The sequence below is a fragment of the Saimiri boliviensis genome, chromosome 6 (genome assembly GCF_048565385.1).
Source record: "Saimiri boliviensis isolate mSaiBol1 chromosome 6, mSaiBol1.pri, whole genome shotgun sequence".
Classification (NCBI taxonomy): Eukaryota; Metazoa; Chordata; class Mammalia; order Primates; family Cebidae; genus Saimiri; species Saimiri boliviensis.
In genome coordinates this window covers 112,172,932-112,199,337 of record NC_133454.1, presented here as the reverse complement: position 1 = coordinate 112,199,337, position 26,406 = coordinate 112,172,932, and the positions used below count along the sequence as shown (strand labels likewise).

Here is a 26,406-nt window from a genome sequence, read left to right as displayed (position 1 = left end):
GGTCCTGCCTCCCCTGTGGCTTCCCAAGGCATGGGCTCCCCTTCTGGCCTCACCCACCCTGCCCTCTCCCTACCTCCCTTTAACAATGACCCTTCCCAGCACATTTTTCTCTGCCTCGGCCTCCCCTAGATTCTAGGAGCTGCAGTGCTGTGCCCTGGAAAAAAAAACCCTATCCTCACCAAATGTGATTCCTGAGCAGGCTCCCGCCACGCCTTTATGATGAGAGAGGGCCTGCAGTGCTCTGAGCCAGCCACTCCGAGTCCCCCGAGGAAGCTAAGGCAGACAAAAGGGACCTGACCTCAGCTTGCAGCAGCTAAGACAAAATGAATATCCGGGTCCCAAACAGCCCCATCCAATCCCCTCCACTAGAGCAACTCAGGGCCAAGGGGAGGAAGAGAGGAGGGCGAAAAGCCCAGCCAACTCTAGGCTGTAATCAGTCACTCCCCTTCCCCAAACCCCGAACCCCTGACCTCAAGTGATCCACCCGCCTCAGCCTCCCAAAGTGCTGGAATGAGCTCAGAGAGAGGCTGCCTCCTTTCCTGGGCAACCCAGCACACAGGGCCCTGCATCAAGAGCATATGGTCCTCGTGAGGCTCCAGGTGTCCAGAGGAAAGGGGACTATTTGTGCCTCAGTAGGAAAATTGAAAAGGGTAAACTGCGCCTGGCCCGTCTACCCTTTCCTAACTGTCATTTAACTTTTCCGAGCCTCAGTTCCTTCATCTGTCCAATGGGCTAATCCTTCCTGCCTCCCACAACTATAGTTCTGAGCACTCTGCAGGGCTTTAGGAGTATTTGATGGGCAGAGAGAGGAGTAAATGAGACGCAGTGAAGGCCAAGTGCCAGCTATGGCAGCTCCTCATGCAGAGTAGAGGAAATCTGGAACCCCCTCCAGTCCTGGACCTAGCCCTCTGCCAGCTGCCAGCCCCTCCTCTTCTCAGGGGCCAACCAACTTTCCATTGCTGGTGGATTTAGCCAAGAATTTGGCACCTGCCAGGAGCTGGGGCAGGCAGAGAAGGTAGTGAGTCCAGCTGTGGGCCTCGGTGAGTTCCTCTCTCTGGGTAGTAACAGTTCATTCCTGTCCTAGAGGGAGGTGTGTGGTTTGAGGAGTAAAATGCTCTATCGCAGGCATCCCCAAACTACGGCCTGCGGGCCGAATGCGGTCCCCTGAGGCCATTTATCCGGCCCCCCCGCCGCACTTCAGGAAAGGGCACCTCTTTCATTGGTGGTCAGTGAGAGGAGCACAGTATGTGGCGGCCCTCCAATGGTCTGAGGGACAATGAACTGGCCCCCCATGTAAAAAGTTTGGGGATGCCTACTCTAGCACAAGAAAGGCAAGTGTGGTGATCATTATCGCCGTGAGAAGGTCCTGGGCCACACGGAGCTAGAAGAGGGGTGTATGGATGTACAGACAGAGCTGAGAAGGAAAGGTGCTAGGCACTGTAGGAAGGGGTCTGTCCCCAGGAGGCCAGGCATGGGACATGTGGTGACACCATCATGGTCTCAGAACCAGGCAGGGCCTTACACCTGGGCTGGCTCCCCGGCTGTCTCCTGGCTCCCCTACAGGAAGACAGGAGCTCAGAGAGAGGCTGCCTCCTTCCCTGGGCAACCCAGCACACAGGGCCCTGCATCAAGAGCATATGGGTCTGGTAAGCCTCCAGTGTCCAGAGGAAAGGGGACTATTTGTTCCTCAGCAGGAAAATTGAGATGTAAATAAGCAGCCACTGGCCTGACCCAGGCCTCCTGGGAGGCAGCCCTCAGGTCACCTGGGCCCCGTCCCCTGGTCTCCTGTTTGCTGATCATGTGTGATCCTGAGAACACAGGAGACAGAGTATCTCTTTCTACAGATCTGGAAATTGAGGCTCGGGGGTTGGAGGGGGGGTTAGTTACGTGCCCAGGGAGGGTCACAACTTGGAACTGGCAGAGTCTGATTAAATCAGCCTGATTCTGTCCCTGTGCCCAATCCTTGGCCCATTATCAGCCCAGGGCACCCTCTACCTAGAGCAGATATAGTTCAGGCCTTAGGCCAAGACCCAACCAGGTGTCCCACTCAGTGGGGTTGGGGTGGGTAGAGACAGAACGCAGCCTGAGCCCACCGCAGGGAAGATGAGGGACTGGGGTTTCCTGAGTGCCACCAACCCCCCAGATGCCTGTGCTAGGTGTTTTGCACTTTATCTCCTGCAAGTGTCACAAGCCATCAACGAGGAAAGTGGCTTTCCTACTTTTCAACGAAGGAAACCAGGGTTCAAAGAAGATAAGAGTGACTTGCTGAAAGTCCCAAGCCTGAGAGTTACAGGTCTGAGGCTAACCTTTCCCTACCATGCACAGACTCTGCTGCACGCCCTGCCAGCCCCCGTAGGGGCTTGGACCCACACCAGCCACAGGCCCCGCTCTCACGCCTCACTGGGGAGTTAACCAACCTGGTCAGCCAGTTCACCCACTGCACAGAACCCGAGAGAGTTGAGTTGGCTTGGCCAGAGGAGCCGGCCTTCCCCGAGGGAAGAAGGTGGCTGGGGCCAGGTGTGGAAGAATGAGGAAGGCTCAGGAGGAGGAAGTGACGGCATTCAGGTGAAACTGCAGGGCCCAGGCCCCTGTGTGAGAGTCCGGAAAATTCTGCATGATACATTTTAGAGGACAAGCAGAGTTCCCAGGAGAAGCCAGCAGCTGAGCTGGGAGGAAAACCTGGGCTGAACGCCTCCTTCCCCGCAGCACCGAGGGCCTCACGTGCAAGGCCTGGGCAGGAGTCAGAAACGCAGACAGCCTGGACCACCCTAGCTTGTCTCCCCATGGGTTCTTGGCCGACAGCAAAGATCTCAGAACAGCTACTCCTGGGATTCTGGGTCCCTTGCACCCATGACCCACCAGCCCAACTAAGAGTCCTGGGATCCTTCATCCTAAGGCTGAGAATAGAGGGAAAGAGTTCTCCCTTCTTAGGGGCTGGGCTCAAGACAGGCAGCTAAGACAACCCAGGTTCCAGTCCTAGCTCTCACACCATCCCCCAACCACCCGCGGGATCCTGGGCAACTCACTGCCTGGTCATCCTCATCCTCTGTGAAACAGGCTTAGCAAGAACACCCGCCGTATTTCACAGGGTGCTGGAAGGCTTGAGGGAACGGGGATAGGTACGTGAGAAAATGTGCACTGCCAAGAGCTATAAAGCATAAGGGATCATTAAGAGAAAGGAGGATCCGGATGTCCCAAGCGGGGCGGTGACTTGCCCCCGGGCCACACAGGCAGGCAGCAGCAGAGCAGGATTTGAGAGGGGACTCTAGTGGCCAGCCAGTGCCCTCCCACTGCAAGACGCTGAATCCCAAGAAAGCTGTGACCCTCAGGCCCACCCTCTCTGCGTGAATGGCAGGTGGGGCAGAGGCCTCCTCTGCATCCTGGCTCCCTCCAGAACAGGACCTGCTGCCATCTCAGACCAGACCCCAGCCTTGAGTTTGAAATCAAAAGCCCAGCTCTTCCTCTCTCAGTTCTGTGACCTTGCGCAAGTTGTTTTACCTCCTGGACCCTCCGTTTCCTCATCTGTACAATAAGACATGGTGATAACCCCTACCTGGGATGGCTGACTGACATCATGGCTGCAAAGTGACCAGGAAAGGCCTGGCACACGTCAGATACTATTTTTCTTTTCTTTTCTTTTCTTTTCTTTTTTTTTTTTTTTTTTTGAGATGGAGTTTCACTCTGTTGCTCAGGCTAGAGGGCAGTGGCATGATCTTGGCTCACTGCAACCTCTGCCTCTGGGGTTCAAGTGATTTTCCTACTTCAGCCTACCAAGCAGCTGGGATGACAGGCATGTCCCACCACGCCTGGCTAATTTTGTATTTTTAGTAGAGATGGGGTTTCTTCATGTTGGTCAGGCTGGTCTCAAACTCTCAACCTCAGGTATCTGCCCACCTCAGCCTCCCAAAGTGCTGGATTACAGGAGTGAGCCACCACGCCCAGCCAGCTGAGGCTTCTCTCTTCTCCCTCTGTTGTGCCTGCCAGGCAAAGCCCAGGCTTGACAGGAGAGAGTTCCTGGCTTCCTGGAAAACCTGCCAGAACAATAACTGGGAACATAAACCGCTGGAGAACACTGGACCTTGGAAGAAGATCATGTTACTGAAGAGTTAGTCAGGGGATAAGAGGTGGAGCAAGATCCCAGCTCAGAGATGGGGTGGGGGAGCCTGCTCCCCAGGCCCCTCACTTGGGAACGGTGCAGTGGTCAGGTAAGGCCTCTCTGCTTCCGCACCAGACCTGCACTTGGAGAAGTCGAGGTGGGAAGTGTGATGGGGCCAGGGTTCCAGTCCTAGCGCTCCTACTTTCGACATCCTTAGACACATCGGGTCACCTATCAGAGACTCAATTTTCCTTTCTGTAAAATGAGGATGCTGATAATCCTATTGTCCTCCTGCACAGAAAGTTCCCGATATATACAAAGGATACCTGGGAGGAGGGGAAGGTGAGTTCAGGCCTCACAAGATGAGGCTTTATTCAACAGGACAAAGTTCCTACTGTCAGCAGCATCAGGAGCTGAAACTCACCATGGAACCCCACCCCGCCTCATCCCACTACTTTACTGGTACCCACAGTGTGGTCCAGCAGCTGCAGTGTCTCCTGGGAACATGTTAGCAATGAGCATTCTCAGGAAGAACCCCAGACCCACAGAATCAGAAACCTAGGGGTGGGGCCAAGCAATCTGCTTTCACCAACTGTCCAAGGAACTGATGCTTGTCAGAGTTTGAGAACCCCCTCACCACCCACCACCCACCACCCACTCTGGAGAAACTTTCCCCTGCTGACTCATCTTCCCACCTCCTCCTTTCCAGAAGACTGTTGGGGAGGAAGGAGTCACTGAGGAGAGAGGTCATTAAATAGTAAAGAGAACCCATGATTAGTTAATGACACCACAGACTCCCAGAGAGGAGAGGGTCAAAAGTCAGACTGTAATTGAAGAGAAAACACTCCTCCATATCTATCTGCCTTTCTCCATCTCCTTCTCTGTCACAGATACACAAACCCGAAAAGACTGCTCCTTGTCCTGTGGGTGAGTCCACTAGCACCAGAGACAGAAAGAATGCTCCCCCGCCAGTGGGGCTGAAGCTAAATTGGGAGACTTGTTATGGTGGGAAGTTCTGGTCCTCTGACCTCAAGTTTAAAAACCACCTGAGTTGGAAAGCCACTTCTAGGAGTTCATTCCATGGCGCTCATTAGAGTTGAGCACAAAAATATACCTAGGGACAAGGCGATCACTCTAGCAACGTGGATGCTAATGAGAAATTCACAAGGCCTAAATGTGCAACGGGTGAGGAATGCTTAACCAGGTCACAGCAATACCACAGAGCTGGGAAACTTGCTGGAGCAGAATGCTCAATCGCATGGGAAAACCCTCCCTGCACAGCGTTCAGCCAAAAAGTGGCAGCTCAGGAAGTGGTTTGTGTGGTATAATCCTAATCTTGTATGTGTGTGCTTTAAAAAAAAAAAAAGAAGGTGGCGGCAATACACCAAACCGTTCACAGCAATTATCTCTGATCAGTTATTTCCTCTGGCAGGTCTGTTCTTTACCCCCTGAATTTTTACACACACACACACACACACACACACACACACACACACACACAAACCACTCTTTCTTCAATAATCAGAAAGTTTGTGGGGGTTTTGGGGGTAGCCATTCGGGTTAGACAGAAACTTTTTAAAGGAAAATATCTCCTTAATATGTCAGAATCACCGGCCTGGGGTCTTCCGCTCTAAGATTTGGTCCTACCAGGGAGTTTCCACATTGTGTATAATTCCAACAAGCAAATTCAGGATCAACATGGGGAATCCAAGGGAGGGTGGGTTTGCTCAGATTCTATCTCGTATTTTCTAAGAGTCAGTTCTTCCCAGAAATAAAAGATCATGCGCTCTCCAAGCCTTGAGGTGTGTGAACAAAGGCTAGATGCGGTCCATGGGATCAGACTGGGCAGGCAGGTTGATTGGATGAATGACAGAGCTGCTCAAAACACCAAGATCCTGTGACTCTACGCGTAAGCCCTCAACTCTATGCCAAGAGCACCCAGGTCAAGGCTGGGCTCAGATAGTCTGGGGATCAAGACTACAGAGACCTAAGACCTCTGCTGACACTCCCACCAGAGCTCCAAGTAACTCTGGAAAGCTCCTTCCCTCCAGATCAGGGACCTGAGCCTTCGGAGAGGAAGACTCCCTGCCACTTCCCCCGAAGTAATGAGCGAGCAGCCTTTGCTTATCCTCTGACTTCACTGAAGGTGCCCTCTTCCCTGGGCCTGCCATTAAGCATTTTACCAACATTATCTCATTTAATCCTCATAAAAACCAAGGCTCTAAGAGGCCAAGAAACTTGCCCAGAGGTGAGCAGATACTGTGCCCACAGCTAGGTCTGACTGACATCAACGCCTGAGAAGCTAGAAGCACCTTGAGATGTAGGCGCAGCCCCAGTGGTTCTCTGACTGCATGCAACTTACAGGGATCATTAGGGATTCCTGATAGGCACACATTTTGAAACTATAGAGTCACGTTATACCGTGTCCTGGCAAACGAGGAGACTTGCTCAGCCCTGGCAGGAGAGGGTATGGGGCAGAGAGGGCAGGTCAGAGGGACAGATGAGAGGGGCTTTTGGATGGAAAACAAGTGACTAGTCAGGAGTAGAGGATACATCCTCCCTGCCTCATGACTCCACTGCTGTGTGTTCAGAGGGGCCAGGGCTCAGGGAGGCGGGCTACCTACATGTCCCAAGGTGAGTCAAGGCCTAGACACCAACTTGCTCCATCACCTCAGACAAGTCAAACCTCCCCTGCCAAGTTTCTATTTCATCTACATACAGCGATGTCTCATAGGTCCCACTGTAAAGCATTCTAATATTCTGCCTTTTAAGGCAGTGAGTGGGAGACGGTTTTCCAACCATACTAGTATAATTTACCACTTGTTTTTATCATCAGCAACAACAAACATTGATTGAGTGCTGGCTTCATAGCAGATATCATTCAAAACGGTTTATGGGTCCCCATCGGAACACATACTCCCCTCTCCATTTGTTTCCCAGTCAAGGGACCTCTGTCAGGGAAACACCTCAGGCCTTGCTCCACCCTCAAGCTTCATGCCACGCCCCAGGCGGCTTATGATTGGTTCATTTTAGAGACACATGGGGCAGGCTCAGTGCGGCTCCGCCCCTTGCAGAGGCCGCTCGCCCGCAGGGAGAGTTGCATCTGGGCTGTTCTCTGCTCTTGCTAACTGGTCCTGTAGGAGGCTGGCTCCTGTCCAGCACTGCCTGTGGCAGGATGGGCAACTCTGCCAGGTCCAGGTCAGGCCAGTCAGCAAGCCCTCCGGGCCCCGGATCTAAAGCCGTGTTCTCCCGTCAGCTCCCATTTAGAGCTCCATCTTCATGTGTTTAGCTCACAGCTGCCTATCCCTATGTTACAGACGAGGAAACTGAGGCTCAGAATGGTCATTAGGCCTGTCGATGTCAACTATACTGTGGAAAAGCTTTCTAAACACCACCCAACACTCAGGGTGTGTCCACCGCATGGGAAGGTGGATTACACTTTCTTCTATTCATATCTAACTTTTGTCTTCCAGGCTGGATGGCCGAAGGCCACAGACACTCCTACCATAGGCACTCCCTCCAAGTCTTCTGAGTTTTGACAAATTGATATTCACTTCAAACCAACACCCCATGCCTCATCTGAAAAAATATGATTGATACACAAAAATAACTTCAATATGATCCCAAGTTCATATAATACATTTTTGTTTAAATATGTATGGTACTTTTTATTAGCTTCATTGTATAAAGAGGTTCTTTTTTTCTTGAGCATAAAAAATACGGGCTCACTGTAGAAGATTTGGGAAATGGGGGAAAGTGAAAAGATAATAAAGATCTGTAATCTAATCTATATAACTGTATTTTATAGCAGGTACATTATATGTAGTTGCCCATATGTTAGCCTGATTGAATAGAGCTGTAGGGGAGCAGCTCTGCCATCCAGTGTCTACAATACTTTAGGGTAGCAGCTGGGACCTGCCCACCTACAGCCTTCCTTCCTAGGCTTCAGGAGAAGGAGCCTGCCTCCAGGAGTCCTTCCCCTAAATGAAACCCTGCAGCTGCCCACTGTGGCATCACATGTGCCTCACTTACAAAAGCCAACTGCAGCAAATGCAATATAATATAGTTTTTTTTTTTTTTTTTTTGAGACGGAGTTTCGCTCTTGTTACCCAGGCTGGAGTGCAATGGCGCAATCTCGGCTCAGCTCACTGCAACCTCTGCCTCCTGGGTTCAGGCAATTCTCCTGCCTCAGCCTCCTGAGTAGCTGGGACTACAGGCACGCGCCACCATGCCCAGCTAATTTTTTGTATTTTTAGTAGAGACGGGGTTTCACCATGTTGACCAGGACGGTCTCGATCTCTTGACCTTGTGATCCACCCGCCTCAGCCTCCCAGTGCTGGGATTACAGGCTTGAGCCACCGTGCCTGGTTTATAATATAGTTTTGTAGCCCAAGAAGGGCTATAACTTACCCGAGGTCACAACGCAAGTAAAGGATGAGCTGGTAACAGAGCCCTGGTCTCCTGATCTCCACACTCAAGCTCATCAAAGACTTACATTCTGCTTCCTATTAAGAGCCCTACAAAAAACACCAGGTACAGTAGTTCCGTAATCCCAGTACTTTGGGAGGCCGAGGCCAGAGGATCATTTGAGGCCAGGAGTTTGAGACCAGCCTGACCAACATGGCGAAATCCCATGTCTGCTAAAAATACAAAAATTAGCCAGGCTTGGTGGTGCATGCCTGTAATTCCAGCTGCTCAGGAGGCTGAGACATGAGAATCACTTGAACCTGAGGTAGAGGTTGCAGTGAGCTGAGATCACACCACTGCACTCCAACCTCAGCAATGCAGTGAGATCCTGTCTCAAAAAAAAATAAATAAATAAAAATAAAAATAAAATAAATACTACCAAAAACAGCAGGAACGTATATAACACTTACTATGTGCCAGGCACTGTCTTAAATGATTCACATGCATTAGCTCATATGTCATTCTCAAACAACCCTATGAGATGAGCACTATTATTGTTCCATTTTATAGATGCTGAAACTGGTGCACAGAGAAGTAAGACACAAGGTCGCACCCAGCTGGTAAGCAGCAGAGGAAAGAATCGTCCTTAGGTCGTTTGATTCCAGAGCCTGTGATCTTGCCTAGGCTTCCTTTCCTACTCCTCTGGGCCCCAGCCCAGCTGGGACTCAGGAAGGCTCCTGGGACACTTGCTGCCTCAGAGGAAGAAAACCAGCCTAGAAGTCATCTCTCTGGCTAAGGTCACTGTGCAACTCCACGGCAGAGCCAGGATTTGAACCTGGGCTTCCTAATGCCCAGCCCCCAGGGCTTTGTCCATCTCTCCACATTGACCCTGAGGGCCAAGGCCCAGAACTCTGAACAACTCCCACGCCAGATCACTCTTCCACACAGCAGGGAATGTCAAGGGGGAGGCAGAGAAGGGGCAAAAGCCTCCACTGCAGGGCAGGAGGTCAGAGGGGAGAGTGGGGCTTCCCAGGGCTGCCCACCTGGGGGTCTGCATGGAGGATGTCCTGGAGGCCACCATCCCATTTCTCCAGGACCCAGCTTGAGTCCCCACAGGATGGCAGTACCTTCCACAAACAACTGCTGACTCCAAGTTGCTCTTTCTGGCTGAGTCAGAGTTCACTAAAGGCCAGAGTGGCCCCTCACCGGGTTAGGCTGAAGGAAGTCGTGCTGTTCCCCTCTCAGGAGGGTAGAAGCCAGGCGTCAGAAGAGAAGCAGAAGCTCTGCTGCGAGCAGTCCCAGGACAGAGTTCATTCCCATCGCCCTGGATCCAGGTTCCAGGAGTGGGGCCGACAGGCCTGAAGGGCCAGGTAGCGGTGACCAGACCCTGCTTCCTGGCTCTGCCTTTGCCAAGGGGTCACCTGGTATCTGGCACCAAACTGGGTCCTACTGATACCCCCGGCCCCACCCAGGAGAACCACTTATCTACTCATTCAGCCAGCGATCCCCAAATGCCTGTTGTGTGCCGGGAATCGGAGATACAGACACAGAGGGGACAGGGCAGCACCTGCCCAGGAGGGCTTGTGGAAACACATCATATGCTACCAAGCGGCAGGATCAAAGAGGAGGGTTCTCAGCATAGACTAGCACAGAGGACGGGGTGAAAGGCAAGGAGGGGCTTGGGAAAGGCAGCCAGCGACATTCAGACCTGCAGCCCCTCAGGAAGCCGAGTATCACAGTGAAGAGACCCAGCCACCCCCAGGAAGAGCCAGAGAGCCGCACACGGCCAGACATGACTGGCTTCTTGGGATGCACACATATTGGAGAGGCACGGAGGCCCTCTGCAGAAGGCAGGTGCTCTGGGAATGTCCCTGGGGGCCTGAGAAAGAGCCTGGCACCAGCCTTGAAAGACCAGCCAGATGCAGCAAACAACTGTGGTTCTCCTTTACTGAGCATTTACTATGTGCTAGGTATAACAGTACTAAGTGTTTTATGTCTACTTTTGGGTTTCCTCCTCATGCCCTATGAAGCCATGGCCATTGTTATCCCCATTTACAGATTCAAAAACTGAGGCTCAGAAAGGGTCACGTAGCTCGAAATTGGCAGGGCTGAAATCCAGTGCTTTACTGCCATGCTGTACCATCATCTCCCTAATCTGTGAACAGGCAGACGGTGGATAAAGGTGCTTCAGGTGGGGAAAACAAGGTAAAAAGAACAGGGAGAGGGGATCAAGTGCTTCTGTCTGAGGGGGCGCTGCCCAGTATCTGTGTTGGGTTGTATTTGCATGTCTGCACGCCTGAGTAGGGTTGGGTGTTGACAGACATTCCCTACTTTGCAAAAAATAGATCCCAGGTCCCAGAACTTCCCGAGAGCCAAGGAAAGAATGGGCCATCAGCAAGTCAGGGAAGGAACCCCAGAGATGAGAAGGAACTTAACTAAGGTCACAACACACAGCAGAGCCAGAGCCAGAGCCAGAGCCAACTCTGAGGAGCAGCACACAGGCCTCTTTCCTCTACCAGCTGCCTCTCCATGTCAGCACGGTGAATCAGCTGCCGGCAGGAAAACCACAGTGGAGGGGGATGCCCGGGGGTGAGTCAGGAACGAGCCAGCCTCCGAGAGACACCAGCTGTGCCTGCTGCAGAGGCCCCGGGTCCGTGGTCGTCTGCCTCCTCTCAGGGCGGTGTCAGGGGTGAGGGGAGCAACTCACCCCACACCGCTCGGTCCCTGTTTACCTCTGGGCTTCCCCTCCCAGCTCCTGAGACCCCGGCTTAGTGGAGGGGAAGCAGGTGGGTAGGGCAGTTCCTGCTGAGATTAAACAGGTCCTGTCCCGTGGAGGGGCCCCGGCCAAACAGCCCAGGCGCTTCCCACCTCTCACAGAGCCAGCTCCTGGTCGTTTGATGTTCTTGATTAACTCATAACCGCCCCCTGTGAGCTTCCTGTGGGGTGGAGGAAGTGGGTATAACGGTTTGGAGCAGGGTGCCAAGACCAAGCCAGAACCAGGGGTTCCAGCTGGCCCCAGATGCTCCAAAGCTGAAGGAACACCCAGGACTTGGGGCTGCTCAGCCATGGGCCGAGGTGGGACTGTCTGGTCCTTAGGGGAATAGGGTTGGGTCCTCGGGGTGGAAGGGGATGGCCGGTGGGGGCTTCCAGGCTGTGACTCTAAAGTGTGAGGCCTCAAGAAAGAGGGGCTGCCCCCACAGAGCAGAAACTTCAGAGGAGCCCAGGGGAACCAAAATCCTGCCTCAGTCCCCCCACTGTGGGAAACTTGTGCCCTGACTACTCGCCCACTGCCAGAGATAGCACATGGCTGACCTCTCACCCTTAACCTCCCTGGGCTGGGATAGGAGAGACTGTCAGGAACTTCTTCCAACCACCACCCCCCACCCCGACACACACACACACTCCCAAACCTACTGCTGGCTGGCACAGGCTCCCATTCAGCCCAGATGCCTTCCCTTCATGGGCAAACCCCTCCATAACATTCATCATCCCCATCCCAGAACATGGCTCCCACTTCCCCCACCACTCATCCAATCCTTTCTGAGCCCCTGCTACGTACCAGGGGCTAGACAGGGTGGAAAACAGAAAGAAATGCAAATGTGCTGCAAAAGTCCTCTCCCACCTCTCCGATGGCACCTTTGCCATCCCCATGGCCAGTGTCTCTTCCTTGACTCCCAGCTGCAGACATCCCCAAAGCCACCCAGAACCTTCTTCCCTGTCACTGCAGCCACTGGTTCATTATTCCTTAACCACTGGAGCCTCCATCCCAGCACATGTGGCACAGACGGATCTTCCCGAGGTGCTGCTCTGCTGTGTCACTCCTCTCCTCAAACACCTTCGGTGGCTCCCACTTTCTGCAAATCAGATCCAAAGTTCTTACCCCGGCATTCAAGGCCCTCCGTAAGCTAATCCCACCTACTCTTCCCACTGCGTAACCCAGTACAGTCCCAACCTTCAGCCAGAATGAGCAAGCTAGCGGTTTCTCGAGACTTCTCAGAACAGATTGGCCTCCCTGCCTGTGCCTAGGCATTTTCCTCTCTCCAAGACACCATCTTCATTCTGACTGCCGAAGTCTTCCCAGGCCATAAGGCCTGGAAGATCCCTCAAATCTGTTCTTCATTTATCTTGCATCAGAGTCACTGGTATTCTTGTCTAAGCCCCTTCCCGGATGGTAAGCAAACTGAAGGTACAGGCCTTATGCAGTCCCTTGCCGTTCATCATGTGGGAAGGAGGCGGTGAGGGCAGGAGGGCTTTCCATTAAGGCTTACTAGGTAGGCTGTGTTGAAATGAACATCTGCCCGCCACGGGCACAACCTACCGGACCATCTCCCTCCCCCACTATACCAAACTCCAATTTATGCCACTTCAGTGCTTGGAGAGACTGTGGTCCCACATTGATCCAAGCCAAACCAGGAACCAGGAGCCCAGGCAGAAAGTCCTATTCAAATCTCACCCACTCCAGGAAGCCTTCTTACCCCCACCCCCTGCCCTGGCTTCTCAAGTGTCTCACTCTTCTGAACACCTCCCCCTGCCCTACATACACACACAGTCTCCTGCCACAGCGCAGCCACCAATTCGTCTCTGTCCCACAGTACTTTCCAGCTTGTTCCACACTGTACAGCTCATCTCCCAGAAGATGCAGGGAGCCAACATAATGCAGCACCTTCAGTGTCCTTTAGTACCCGACCCTGCTCAGATACTGGGTGCTCACACTGCCCCTGGCCTCCATCCCAAACCATGTGTGCAATGGTATAGCTGGAGTCCAGCCACCAGGGCCGCACAGACCCATGAACTCTCATCTGGCCATAAGCCCTGGATGTGAGTGATCCTCTCTACAGGGACATGGTAAGGATAGGGGAGCCTTCACTGTCAGCAACTCAGATCTGGCTAATTCACCTCTGTACCCTCTAGCTCTCTTTAGCATATAGTAGGTGCTCAGCAAACATTTTTAGGCTCATTTAACTCAACACTCTCCAACCTCAAGCAACATTACAGAAAACTCAGCCACTCTTTGTTCCAGGTGACACACTCCCCATCCCTCAAATAGAGTGATGTTGGCAGCAGGAGGCAATTTCTGGCTCTCACACAGTCAGAAGGGGCTGCAGCCAACCCCCTCTCAAAAAAACAAAACAAAAAAAACACACACACACAAAAAAAACACAAGACTCAATCCCCCAGGAAGCAAGCCAGTCACCTGCCCATCCGAATCGAAGCAGCTGTCATGGAGGGAGGTCTCAATGGTTTCCTGGCACACTGCTAAGGAGCGTGTACACGTTATTGTATTTCATGCTTGCTGCTGCCATTGGATATTGTCATTTTCCCCATTTTACAGATGAGGAAACTGAAGTTTGGTGGGGAAATGGAATCCAAATCAGTTTCATCCCAAAGCCCAAGCCCTTGACCACAAAACGAGGCTGCCCTGCTGCTGGGGGCCCAGCGCAGAGCAGCCACCACCACCAGGAACAGAAACCGTCAGCCAAGAAATTAACCCTGGGTATGCTGCAAGAACCCCTGGGGCCCTGGGCTTGATCCCGGGCCTAAGGATCAGTGGGGTTTTCCCTTTTCTTCCCCACTCACCAGCGTAAGAACTGTTTCCCGATTTCCAACCCTCTGCTCAGGCCAGCTCACCTAGAAAAGCCCCACTGAGTTTCCAACTTGAAGTCTTAGGCAATCCGGCTTAGTTGAACTGTCAGAATTGGTGGGAAGCAGGTGAGGACGGAAATGGAACCTCCCTGCTTTGGGCTCAGCTTCCCCAGGGTTCGTGGGTCCGAGCCCCAACCGAGGAACCCGTGCACTCTTTGTAGCAATTCGCTTTGCTCAGTCCCATTTTGCAGGGAGAGAAACTGCAGAGAGCAGCGCAATGGGAACACCTGTGGTGACCCGCAGCCATCTCTCACCTGCCAGCCCTCACCTTCCGAGGTTTTAAGTGAGAAAGGGCAACTGGAGCGTGGAATTCACCTGGTTCACTTCCTCCTACCGAAGCCCAGGAGGTCCAGAGCCGGGTGAGGGGACGGACCCGGGGTCAAGCAGCTGGTGCACGACAGAGTGGGAGAACTGGGGGTTCAGGACTGGGGGCTAAAGCTCCTTTTCACCCACCGGCTGGCCCGACCTGTCGCTGTTTTCAGGAAAGCTGTCCGAGCCGGGCTGCAGAAGCAGGGGCGAAAATAACTTCGCTTCTGGTTGTCCAGCAGACTCCCCCGGCCCGGTGCCTCTTGCTCACCTGCTGGTTCTGCTGTCTGCTCCGCGCTGCAGGTCCAGCGTCGCCGGCTCGTGCCCCAGTCGGCGTCGGACTGCGCAGCCCAGGGCTCGGTCACTCCTCGGCCCTCTCCGGTCGGCAGTCGGGGAAAGCCGCAGACTCCGCAGGCCCCGCCCCTGAGGACACGCCCCCTCGGCGCCCCTCCGCCGGCCCCGCCCCCGAGAACCGTGGTGAAACGAGGCGCTCCTACGGGCCAGGTCCCGCCCACTACGGCCCGACCCCGGCCAGCCCCGCCCCCGGGCCCGGCTGGCGCTGAGGCCCCGCCCCTCTCACCGCCCGGCTGCGGCCTCTCCTCTATCCCGGCAGCCCCGTCCCCAGGTCACACGGGGGAAGAGGCCTGCCCTGCCCCATCCCTGTCCATTCACGGCGCGCTTCCTAACGGTCCCGCCCAGCTCACAACTGCCTCGTTTTCCCTGGGTCTCCTCCCGGGCCCTCCCAGCGCCCCCGCCTCCTTCACCGTCGCCTCGGGCCCCAGTAGGGTGAGGCCACGCCCCTCCCCGCCCCAGCCTGGGCTCAGCGCCTTCCTAATCCTGCCCTGCCCTGCCCCTCTCAGTTCGGGGCGTGTAACCCTGGGGCCCCCATGCTGGCATTCCAGGGCGGGTGTATCCGGGTGCAACCGGGGAACGGCGTGGGAGCGGTTTGCGTTCCAAGTCTGGGCCTCTATCAAGAGGCGGCCTGGGTCCAGGAACTTTTTGAAAATACCATCATTGATTGAACCCTTGCCAGGCGCCAGACTCTATGCCAACTGCTGTATAAAGTTTTAGCCCTTGAGTTCCCACAACTCATGGTACACCCGTTGCACGCGTTTTACTAATGTGCAGTTGAAGGCTCAGAGAAGGGAAGTCAGGGGCTCTGGATCTCATGGTGGAGGAGGGAGTGAGCGGGACCCAGCCTCAGGTCCTGAGTCACAGGCTTGAGCTGCCCCAGCTTGCCTGGACTGGCCCCCGGAGAAGTGGCCCAGGCCAGCCAATGCTGAGGCAGTGCCCAGCAGCTGCCTGAGGTGAGGGAGGAGATGTGGCTTGATGAGAAGAGTGGCAGGAGGGACCGCGGGCCTGAGCTCTCAAAGCTTTCTCCCTGAAGAAAAAGTGGCCCAGAATTGAGATGGGCTTCAAGAGTTCTCTAGGTGGCTGCGGTGCCCCACCCTGTGTCCCAGCCCTCTGCCCCTCCAGGCTCCAGGGGACCAGCCTCAGCCAGATTACCTGGTTAATGACCAGGGGCATTCACCTGTGCAGCTGACAAAGCTCTTTCGATCCCATTATCTCATTGGCATCTCACAACACACCATTGTGGGAGGGTATTATTATGGGCGCTTTGCATGGGTGGAGTGGTGGGGGGTGGGGGGAGAGGCGCGAGGGGAGGGTGCTGGATCCCAGCCCAGCATTGTAGTTCTCACATTGTGGTCCCTGAACCAGGAGCAACATCATCTGGGAGCTTGTTAGGAATGTGTATTTTGATGCCCCTCCCAACTTACTGAATGGAACACTGTGGGGCAATTGGTTTTAATAAGGCCTCCAGGTGATTCTGAATCACATTCAAGCATGAACCACTGTTGAGCACATTGTAAAGACTTAGGGTGGTCGAAGAATCACGCAGACATAGGTAGCCTCCTGGTTGCTTCTTAAACCCAGGACAAGGCAAGCTACTAAATCTCTCTGCGACGAGCCCTTAAACAGGGGGTTACAATAAAAAGCCATAATAATAATACCGATCTTGACGTCGGCTGTTGAAGATTACATGTGACAGCATTCATAAAGTATTTGGCCCACTGTTTGAATGCCGTACAGGCTCAGAAAATGTTCTCTTTTCAGGGAAAAGTCTCCTTCATAGAATTCCCACGCCAAGGCAGAGAAGTGAGGTTGGGGAATCCTTTGAACCCAGCAGCATGTTCCACCTGCAGAGACACCATCTATCCTGCAGGACGCTAAGTTCCTAACAAACTCCTAGATGATGTGGATGCTGGTCCGGGGACCACACTTTGAGAACCACTGTGCCATTCTGTCTTGGGCTGGGTTTCAGACCCCTACCCTACCCAGCCCATGCAAAATGGGCATTAAAAAACCCTCCTGTTCCACCCTCCTCCACACCCCCTCCCTCCGAGGTGTTTGTGATGGTGTCTGACAGATGCTCCTGACAGCAGTAACTTGACTTAAGCATCCCCTGAGAATGGCCCCGTATGACAGATGCACCCAAATGTGTGTGTGTGTAGTTTCCAGCTAAGGAAGCTGGGAATGGCCAACCTGGAGATTCATTCCTTATCTGTGAGAAACATTTGAACCACGACCCACCCTGTGAAACGCAGGCTGTACAGGGGCTCAAGGCTCTTTGTCTGGGGCTAAGTGAAGGTTATCAGGTGGGGGCTGTTAGAGGGAAGGTGCTAAGTGAGAATGATGTGTAAACTGCAGGCTTTTTGTAAGCAGTCATGGTTCTCCTGCCCAGCCTGCCATGGGACTGTACAGTTCTGTTGAGCCCACTGCCACCGGACCATTCCTGTGTGTAAGTCTCCCAATAAAACTCTGTGTCCCCGTTGCTGGCTTGGGTCTCTCCTTCAGCCTCTTGAACCTCGTACCATCCCTACTGAAGTTAATAGGGCTCCAGCACGACAGACAGGGGACTGGCCATTGGCAAAACAGCTGGATTCCCCTCCCGCCGTCCCCACCGCCATGAAGGCATTCCCTCATATGAGTCCCATCTGCTATTCCGTGCTGCTTTGCCACTCCAGATTAGAGATAGAGGCAGCTGTGGTGACATGGAGAGCAGTCTGCAGGCAGCTTCTAGAATCTCTGCCATACTTCCTGTCATTGTCTGAGCCCCGCAGAAGAGGGTCTTCCTGTAGGAGCGCAGGGCCCGGAGCGCTAGTCCTGTTATGCCCACCTACCTGAACATGAGGAGCCCAAGAGTGCAAATTAAGGACCAGATACCTTGTATCGAAACATTTAACAGACCGTAAAATAAAATATGTGTGTTCCCCTGCCTCAGCATACGAAGTTGGAATTCAGTTTCCAATACATTCAAACTTCCCTTCTAATGACCAGGAAGACCATGTTCAAACTGAGAATTCTTGGCCTCTTTAGAATTTTATGCAAGAACATGGCAGTGCAGTAGAATAGCCTGGCCCTAGCCTTCAGGCCACCCACTCCACTTCTCTTCCCATCCCCATCTCTGTCCTGTGTCACAAGTGGCCTAGGATTCAGGCATGTGGACACTCCAGCTCACACACCCAAACTCTGCCCACATGCCTTGCCTACAGCCACCTCTTGGTCACCTCTCTCTGGGTGCACACTCCAGGGACAGGATGTACCCTCAGGACGGTACCTGGGCAGGGGGCTTTGTAAGACTTAAAACTGGCTTGCCGGGCTGGGCACAGTGCCTCACACCTGTAACACCAGCCTTTGGGAGGCCAAGGCAGGAGGATTGCTGAGCTCAGGGGCTGAAGACCAGCCTGGACAACACGGTGAAACCCCGTCTCTACAAAAAATGCAAAAATTAGCCAGACATGGCGGCACGTGCCTGTGGTCCCAGCTCTTCAGGAGGCTGAGAGGGAGAATTGCTTGAGCCAGGGAGGCGGAGGTTGCAGTAAGCTGAGATGGTGCCACTTCGCTCCAGTCTGGGCAACACAGCGAGACCCTGTCAAAAAAAAAAAAAAAAAAAAAAAAAACTGGCCTGGGCCAGCTGGGCAGTCTAGGTTTTAAGACACCTGAAGCATGACCAAGGCCAGGTGTGGACTCTGGGTGGCCACGGTGCCCTCGTGTCCAGGTCTCTGGTGGCATTGCCATTTGGCCTTGTCTCCCTTGTAGCTTCTAGCACAGTGCCTGGAAGCTTTAGGGATGGTCATTGAGTAGATGTGCATCTGAGGCTATCTTAGTCCATTTTCTGTTTACAGTCTGGGTAACTGACAGATGAATTTTATTTTGTATAGTTCTGGAGCCTGGGAAGTCCAAGGTCAAGGGGCCACATCTGGTGAGAGCCTTCTTACTGTCTCAGCACGTGGTGAGGGGGCAAGGGCATGCCACCACAGGTCTCTCTTCCTCTTATTGTAAAGCCACCAGTCCTCATCATGAGGGCCTCACCCTGATGACCTTATCTAATCCTCCCAAAGGCCCTACCCCCAACTAACATCAACATACGAATTTGGTGATTCAGTTTCCAATTCATTCAAACCATAGCAGGGTCATTCGCTGAACTATCACATGGGTTGGCTCTCCTAGCATTGTCCCTATTCCCTCTCCACCAGCAGAAGGCAAGCTTGGTCGTGACTCGCCTTGGTAGAGAGCACAGACACTTCTAGTGAGAGACTCCACCTTTGGAAATTCTTTAATCCATTCCAGAGGTGGAGTCAGGAGTTCTGGAGGTAGGAAACGGGATGAGAAGAACCCCCTCCTATAAAGCCTCGAGAAAAGATATCCATGGCTAACCTGGAGGTGAGGAAGACGGTGGTTTTGCAAGACCTCAAAGAGGTATGACCTTAGGATTCTCAGGCTCTCAGAAGATACCCCCACCCCATAGGTGGCAGAGGAACAGCCAGACAAGATACTTCGAATAACCTGTAGGCAAGAATCTGGGGGCCAATTCCCTGCTGGTATATGAGCCTAAGTTAAGACCCCAAGACTTGCGGGAGTCTGGTGGTGGAAGGTAAAGAGAATGAGTGAGGGTTTCTTACTGTTTCCTATCTGTTTCCTGCTTTTATGTAACAAACCATCCCACTCATTTATCTTGATATAAATGAGTGGGCTAGACTCGTCTTGGGGTGCAATTTGGGGTGGACTCAGCAGCAAAGGCTTATCTCTGCGCTATGCGATGTCAGCTGGTTCAATTGGAGGTTAGGGATCCATTTTCAAGATGGCGCACTCACACACATAGCAAGTTGGCACTGGCTGCCAGCTGGGAGGTCAGCCAGGGCTGTGGACCAATTGCCTTTATTGCTCCCCATGAGGCTGCTCCACAGGTTGCTTGAGTGAGCTCCCTCATAATTAGACTGCTGGTTTTCAAGAACAAAGACCAACTTAAAAGTGCATGGCATTTTGTGAGCTAGCCTTAGAAGTCACATAGCATCACTTCCTTTGCATCCTATTAGTAGAGGCAGTCACCAAGGCTCACCTGGTTTAAGAGCAGGGTACTTACTCTCTTTCTCAACTAGGGGGTAATGAAATTCTGGAAGAGTTTTCAAGAGAGGAGATATTGTTGCAGCCATCCGTGAAAAATACAATCTGTCCCAAGCAAGTCCTCAGGAGGATTTCCCTGATGGGAGCTGAGAGTTCAAACTCAATTGATTGTTTTCAAAGTGGTATACAATATGTATCACACAAGAATTTGTGCACAAATGAATAAGAAGTTGGGCAGTGGACATCTTGAATACTTGGAGGTCTTAAGATCTTTCTTCAAGAGTCCTCAGAGTAGAGTTAGCACCTCCCTCCCTCAACCTACAGTATCCTTAAAGTTATACACTTAAAAACTGCCCTCATTTAATCCTCATAACAACAACCCAATGAGGCACATCCTGTTAGGAGGCCCATTCCCGAGATGGGAAATGGAGCACTCAGATGTCGAAGTCATGCAACAAGCGGTGGAGGAAAGAGAAGCGACAGCTTATAGCTAACCCAATTTCCAGTTCCTGAAATTGAGCCCCAGGGGAAAGTGAGCCCCAGGGGAAGGGCCCAAGTTAGGACCCAGTGAGCACCCAACACTGAACCCCAAAGGCTCTCACTGGGTCAAAGAGGTTTCCCAAGACCTTGAAGGGACCCTGCTTCCTGCTTACAGATCGAAGACTGGCCCCAGAAAGCTGGGCTCCAGCGCTTGCCGGGCATACTCCCATCCGCTGCCCTCTTGCTGAATCTCTGGCCAGGAAGTGCTTAATAGCACTTTCCCACAGTTTCTGTTTCCATTTGTCTATTTCTAAACACAGTCGTTCCTGCATTTGAATGGGCTCAGCAGGCCCACCAACCTTTATCTTCCTCCCCAAACCGCTTAGAGGGGATTGGAACTCTGAGCCCTTTATAGCTGGGCTGTAGCTGGGGACTGGGGCCGAGTTCCCACAGAGGAGACTGAGCCATTGATTTGTCCCTGTCTCTGTCATTTCGGCAAGATCTGTGAGGCCCCTGCTGGAATCCTGCCCTGCCACCTACGACATCCGAAGGTCCAGGGGTTACTCCCAGCCAGCCCTGGCCTCGGGAGGCTTTTTGCCCCTGTATACTGCCATGTTGCCATAGCAACTATGACCCTAATAATGGCAGCTATCATTTTAAAAGTAAGCTGTAAACTGATTTAAATATATTTAACTAATTTGATAACTAGTATTTGCATAGCGCTTTACATATTCTAAAGCTTATTTATATTTATCTTACCACTGTAGCACTTGGGTAACTCTTTAAAACTATTTTTTTTTTTTTTTTTTTTTTTTTTTTTTTGAGACAGAGTCTCACTCCATCACCCGACACCAGGCTGGAGTGCAGTGGCACAACCTCGGCTCACTGCAACCTCCTCCTTCTGGGTTCAAGCAATTCTCCTGCCTCAGCCTCCCAAGTAGCTGGGACTACAGGCATGTGTCACCATGCCCAGCTAATTTTTTTTTTTATTTTTAGTAGAGACGGGGTTTCACCATATTGGCCAGTATGGTCTCGATCTCTTGACCTCATGATCCGCCCGCCTTGGCCTCCCAGTGAAACTATTAAATGGTGTCCCCCACTCCCCGTCCACAATTCCCTGTTCCACCTGTTTATTTTTCTTTTTAAGCATTAGCTGAACCCCATGGTAGGGGTTTGGGTACCCCAAATATATGTTGGACCTACACCCCAATATATGTCATTTATTTATAATAGATATGTATGTACTATTAGCCATTTTGCATATGATGAACCATGAACAAAGACAAATATTTTAAAAGGTAATCATTTAAAATATTATATATATATAATAAACAGAAAGCAGTCCTATTATTTTCTCTTTAAACCCAAGCAGAACACATTGTAGACCATCAGCCATACCTTTAGAGAGGGATTGTTGGAACAGCGAAGCAGAAGAAAAGCGGACTTCCCCGGACAGTGCTTTTGCAGAGTCTCCAGATAGAAGCCTACCTTGGAGATATTGCGGTTTCCATTCTGGACCACCACACTAAAGCGAACATTGCAATAAACTCAGTCATACACATTTTCTGGTTTCTCAATGCATATAAAAGTGATGTTTACAAGCCGCCATAGTCTATAAAGTATGCAATAGCATGTCTAAAAAATGTGCATACCTTACTTTAAAAATGTTGATCCTGACCGGGTGCGTTGGCTCATGCCTGTAATCCCAGCACTTTGGGAGACCGAGGTGAGTGGGTCACCTGAGGTGGGGAGTATGAGACCAGCCTGGCCAACATGATGAAACCCTGTCTATACTAAAAATACAAAAATTAGCCGGGTGTGGTGGTGGGTGTGGTGGTGGATGCCTGTAATCCCAGCTACTTGGGAGGCTGAGGCACGAGAATTGCTTAAATCCAGGAGTTAGAGGTTGCAGTGAACCAAGATCACGCCACTGCACTCCAGCCTGGAAAACACAGTGAGAGATTTAGTCTCAAAAAAAAGTGTTGCTGGGTGTGGAGGCTCATGACTGTAATCCCAGCACTTTGGGAGGCAGAGGGTGGGTGGATTGCCTGAGGTCAGGAGTTCGAGACCAGCCTGGCCAACATGCAGAAACCACATCACTACTAAAAATACCAAAAAAAAAAAAAAAAAATTTAGCCAGGCTGGTGGCAGGTGCCTGTAATCCCAGCTACTCCAGAGGCTGAGGCAGGGAAGTTGCTTGAGCCAGGGGGGTGGAGATTGCAGTGATCCGAGCTTACTACTGCACTTCAGCCTGGGCAACAGAGTGAGACTCTGTCTCGAAAAAAAAAAAAAAAAAAAATGTGGATCCAAAATGCTGACACAAAGTGAGTGCACGCTGTTGGAAAAATGATGCCAATAACCTTGCTCAGTTCAGTTGCCACAGACCTTCAAGGTGTAAAAAACACAGTATCTGCAAAGCGCAATGACACGCAATGTCCACCTGTCTTCATAATACCCTGGAAATGGATGCAGAGGTGCTGGAGAAAGGGGGACTCACACACCTGTTCTCGGATGGAGCTACACAAAATCAGTGGGGAGATTGTTCCCTGAATCAGGCCTGGGGTTTAAAAGAACACACCTGTGGCCCAAGAAGCTGATGGCGGGGCTGGGTGTGGTGGTTCACGCCTGTAATCCCAGCATTTTGGGAGGCCGATGCAGGCGGATTACAAGGTCAGGAGTTCGAGACCAGGCTGACCCACATGGTGAAACCCCCATCTCTGCTAAAAATATGAAAAAAAAATTAGCTGGGTGTGGTGTCATGAGTCTGTAATCCCAGCTATTCAGGAGGCTGAGGCAGGAGAATCACTTGAACCCGGGAGGCGGAGGATGCAGCGAGCCGAGATCGCACCACTGCACTCCAGCCTGGGTGGCAGAGTGAGACTCTGTCTCAGAAAGAAAAAGCTGATGGTGTAGACATTCTCTCCCTTATACAGTTGAGAAGGCCAAAGCTTAGAGAGTTGAGTTGAAAAAATTTTCAATTTGTTGCCAGCATTTAAAAATTGGGGAATTTAGGCCAGGCGCGGTGGCTCAAGCCTGTAATCCCAGCACTTTGGGAGGCCGAGGCGGGTGGATCACGAGGTCCAGAGATCGAGACCATCCTGGTCAACATGGTGAAACCCCGTCTCTACCAAAAATACAAAAAATTAGCTGGGCATGGTGGCACGTGCCTATAATCCCAGCTACTCAGGAGGCTGAGGCAGGAGAATTGCCTGAACCCAGGAGGCGGAGGTTGCGGTGAGCCGAGATCGCGCCATTGCACTCCAGCCTGGGTAAGAAGAGTGAAACTCCGTCTCAAAAAAAAAAAAAAAAAAAAAATTGGGGAATTTTAGGTTGATAGTTAGGTGTATATCTTCTGTTGAAAAATAGAGACATCTGAACCTCTCGATGTCCCTTCCAACGGGGCCACAGCAGATGGACCTGAGTTGTGGCTGTCCTCCAGTTGCAACATATACTCTCCAGCTGCTTACAGTCCCCACTGTGCCTGTGGCTCATCAGGCCTGCTTCCCTCATTTCTGTGACCTGCCTGGTTCCCATGGGGAGCTGAGTTTGCAATTCAGGGAGCAGTAGACACGGGGGGAGTTCACGTTCATATGGGGAGCATTCTGAGCTGCAGGACCGCACAGACCTTAGCAGGAAGACAAGGACGCTACTCTGTTTTCTTCCTTTCTCTTCAGGATGATCGCTGTGGAAGCTGCCACGTTGGCACTGCCCTCCTCTGTGAGACATGGTTTAGCTCAAGTCCTTGCTCGAACTTTCCAGCCGTGTGACTTTGGGCACAAATGACCTTCACCTCTCTGGGTTTGTTTTCTCACTGCTAATGCTGCAGGCAATGTACATACAAATATTGCTACTTTAGGGCTATAAGATGGACTAGTTAGCTGTGTCCAAGTCTTTCCTTTTACCAACAGAAATAGAGAGAAAAAGGAGAATAAATAAATAAATGAAACAAACAAACAAAAAAACCTCATCACTCTTTTCCCCAAAATGAACACTTATCGCCCTCTGGTGTCCACCACCACTCAGTGCAGCCAGTCAAGAGTGGCTTGAAGGCCGGGTGCGATGCCTGAAACCTGTAATCCCAGCACTTTGGGAGGCTGAGGCGGGTGGATCACGTGAATTCAGGAGTTCGAGACCAGCTTGCCAACATGGTGAAACCCCGTCTCTACTGAAAATGCAAAAATTAGCCAGGTGTGGTGGAGGGTGCTTGTAATCCCAGCTACCTGGGAGGTTGAGACAGCTTGAACCTGGGAGGCAGAGGTTGTAGTGAGCTGAGATCACCCCACTGCACTCCAGCCTGGGAGATAGAGCAAGACTCTGTCTTTAAAAAAAAAAAAAAAAAAAAAAAAAATCAGCCTGGCACAGTGCCTCACACCTGTAATCCCAGCACTTTGAAAGGCTGAGGCAGGCAGATCACTTGAGGTCAGGAGTTCAAGACCAATCTGGACAACATGGTGAAACCCTGCCTCTGCTCAAACCTGTAATCTCAGCACTTTGGGCGACCGAGGTGGGCAGATCATCTGAGGTCAGGAGTGGGAGACCAGCCTGGCCAACGTGGTAAAACCCTGTGTCTCCTAAAAATACAAAAATTAGCCTGCCATGATGGTGGTGCCTGTAATCCCAGCTACTCAGGAGGTTGAGGCAGAAGAATTGCTTGAACCCGGGAGACAGAGGTTGCAGTGAGCTGAGATCACACCACTGCACTCCAGCATGGGCGACAAAGTGAGACTCTGTCTTGAAAAGAAAAAAAAGAGTGGCTTGGAGATGAAAGACTTGCGGGCAGGGGAATAGGGACTGCCCCATCCCTCATGGTCTCAGGTTAATCCCCGCCGGCTGCAGGACCAGGGAAGGAGAATTAGGTCTCCACACCAAGTTTCCACTGCAGACACCCACCCAGCTCAGACAAGGACACTGGAGGCATGGGATTTACAAGCCAATGATAGCTGGCCTAACATCACTGCATTTAATAATCATGGCAAAATAGTATTAACCACAGTAGGCATTACTTATAAGCATAGCAAGTGAAATCTAGTTGTTTGTGCAGAAAAATTTTATTAAAAGGCTCTTGCAAAGCCCCCTAAATTATTGCACAGGGGTTTGGGGTTGGTGGAGTGTGAGCTTCTGTGAAGTTATACTGCAGTAACAAAGAACTCCCAGATCTCATTGATTTCTATGAACAAAGGCCCTATTCCTCACTTATGTTAAATGACCACTAAAGATTGCCATGGGCCACACGAGACTCTGCTTCATGTGTCTTCATTAGTCCTGGATCCAAGATGGAAAATCTGTCTCTATTTAGGGTCTTCTCATGGGAGAGTCAAGTGGCACGGTGGTGGTCAAAGCTCCTGCCTGGATGTGGTATCTGTCATTCTGCCCACGTGCCATTGGTGAAGGCAAATCACACGGCTGAGGTCCACATCATGGGCAGAGGAGTATCCTCTCAGAGGGAGTTGTCGCCAGTCACATGACGATGGGCGGGGCTGTCTAAGTTGACAGGGAAGGGAAGGGAATCATTGGAGAAAGGCAAAACCCACACCTGTCCTTCTAGCACTGATAGCTGGATTCTGGGGAGCAGAATCCGTGTATGCCAGTTACACAGCCACTGACTGCCACAAATCATGTCATAGTAACTCTCATTCAACTGTATTTCATTTCTGCATTTCACAAATTTTGTGTCCCAGGTGATATTCTAGCACTTAGGATAGCAGTCAATACCTTTGCCCTCTTGGATACATATTATATATAATATTTATAATATATTATATATAATTTTTATGTAAATAAAAAATGTACATATTTGCCATCATGCTTTGAAAAACTATTTACCCGCATTTTATTCTTGGTCTGTTCAATAGCTATAACAAAATAGTTTAGACTGGATAATTTGTCAACAGTAGAAATTTATTTCTCACGGTTCTGGAGGGTGGGAAGCCCAAGGTCAAGGTACGTGAAGATCAGCACCTGGTGAGGGCCCACTCTTTGCTTCTGAGATGGCACCTTCTAGCTGCATCCTCACATGACTGAAAAGGCCAGCAAGCTCCCTTGGGCCTCTTTTAAAAGGGTGCTGGTCC

The 26,406-nt window shown here is 51.7% G+C and overlaps 1 protein-coding gene across 1 annotated transcript in view; it reads right to left on the bottom strand.

The window, feature by feature from the left end:
* Positions 1 to 14,697, bottom strand: part of CD82 (CD82 molecule) — a 55,236-nt gene extending 40,539 nt beyond the window's left edge. Inside the window, exon 1 of the mRNA XM_074401342.1 lies at positions 14,600 to 14,697. The gene's annotated coding sequence lies outside the window, so the exon portion shown is untranslated. The remainder of the gene's footprint in view (positions 1 to 14,599) is intronic.
* Between the last annotated feature and the right edge of the window lie 11,709 nt (positions 14,698 to 26,406).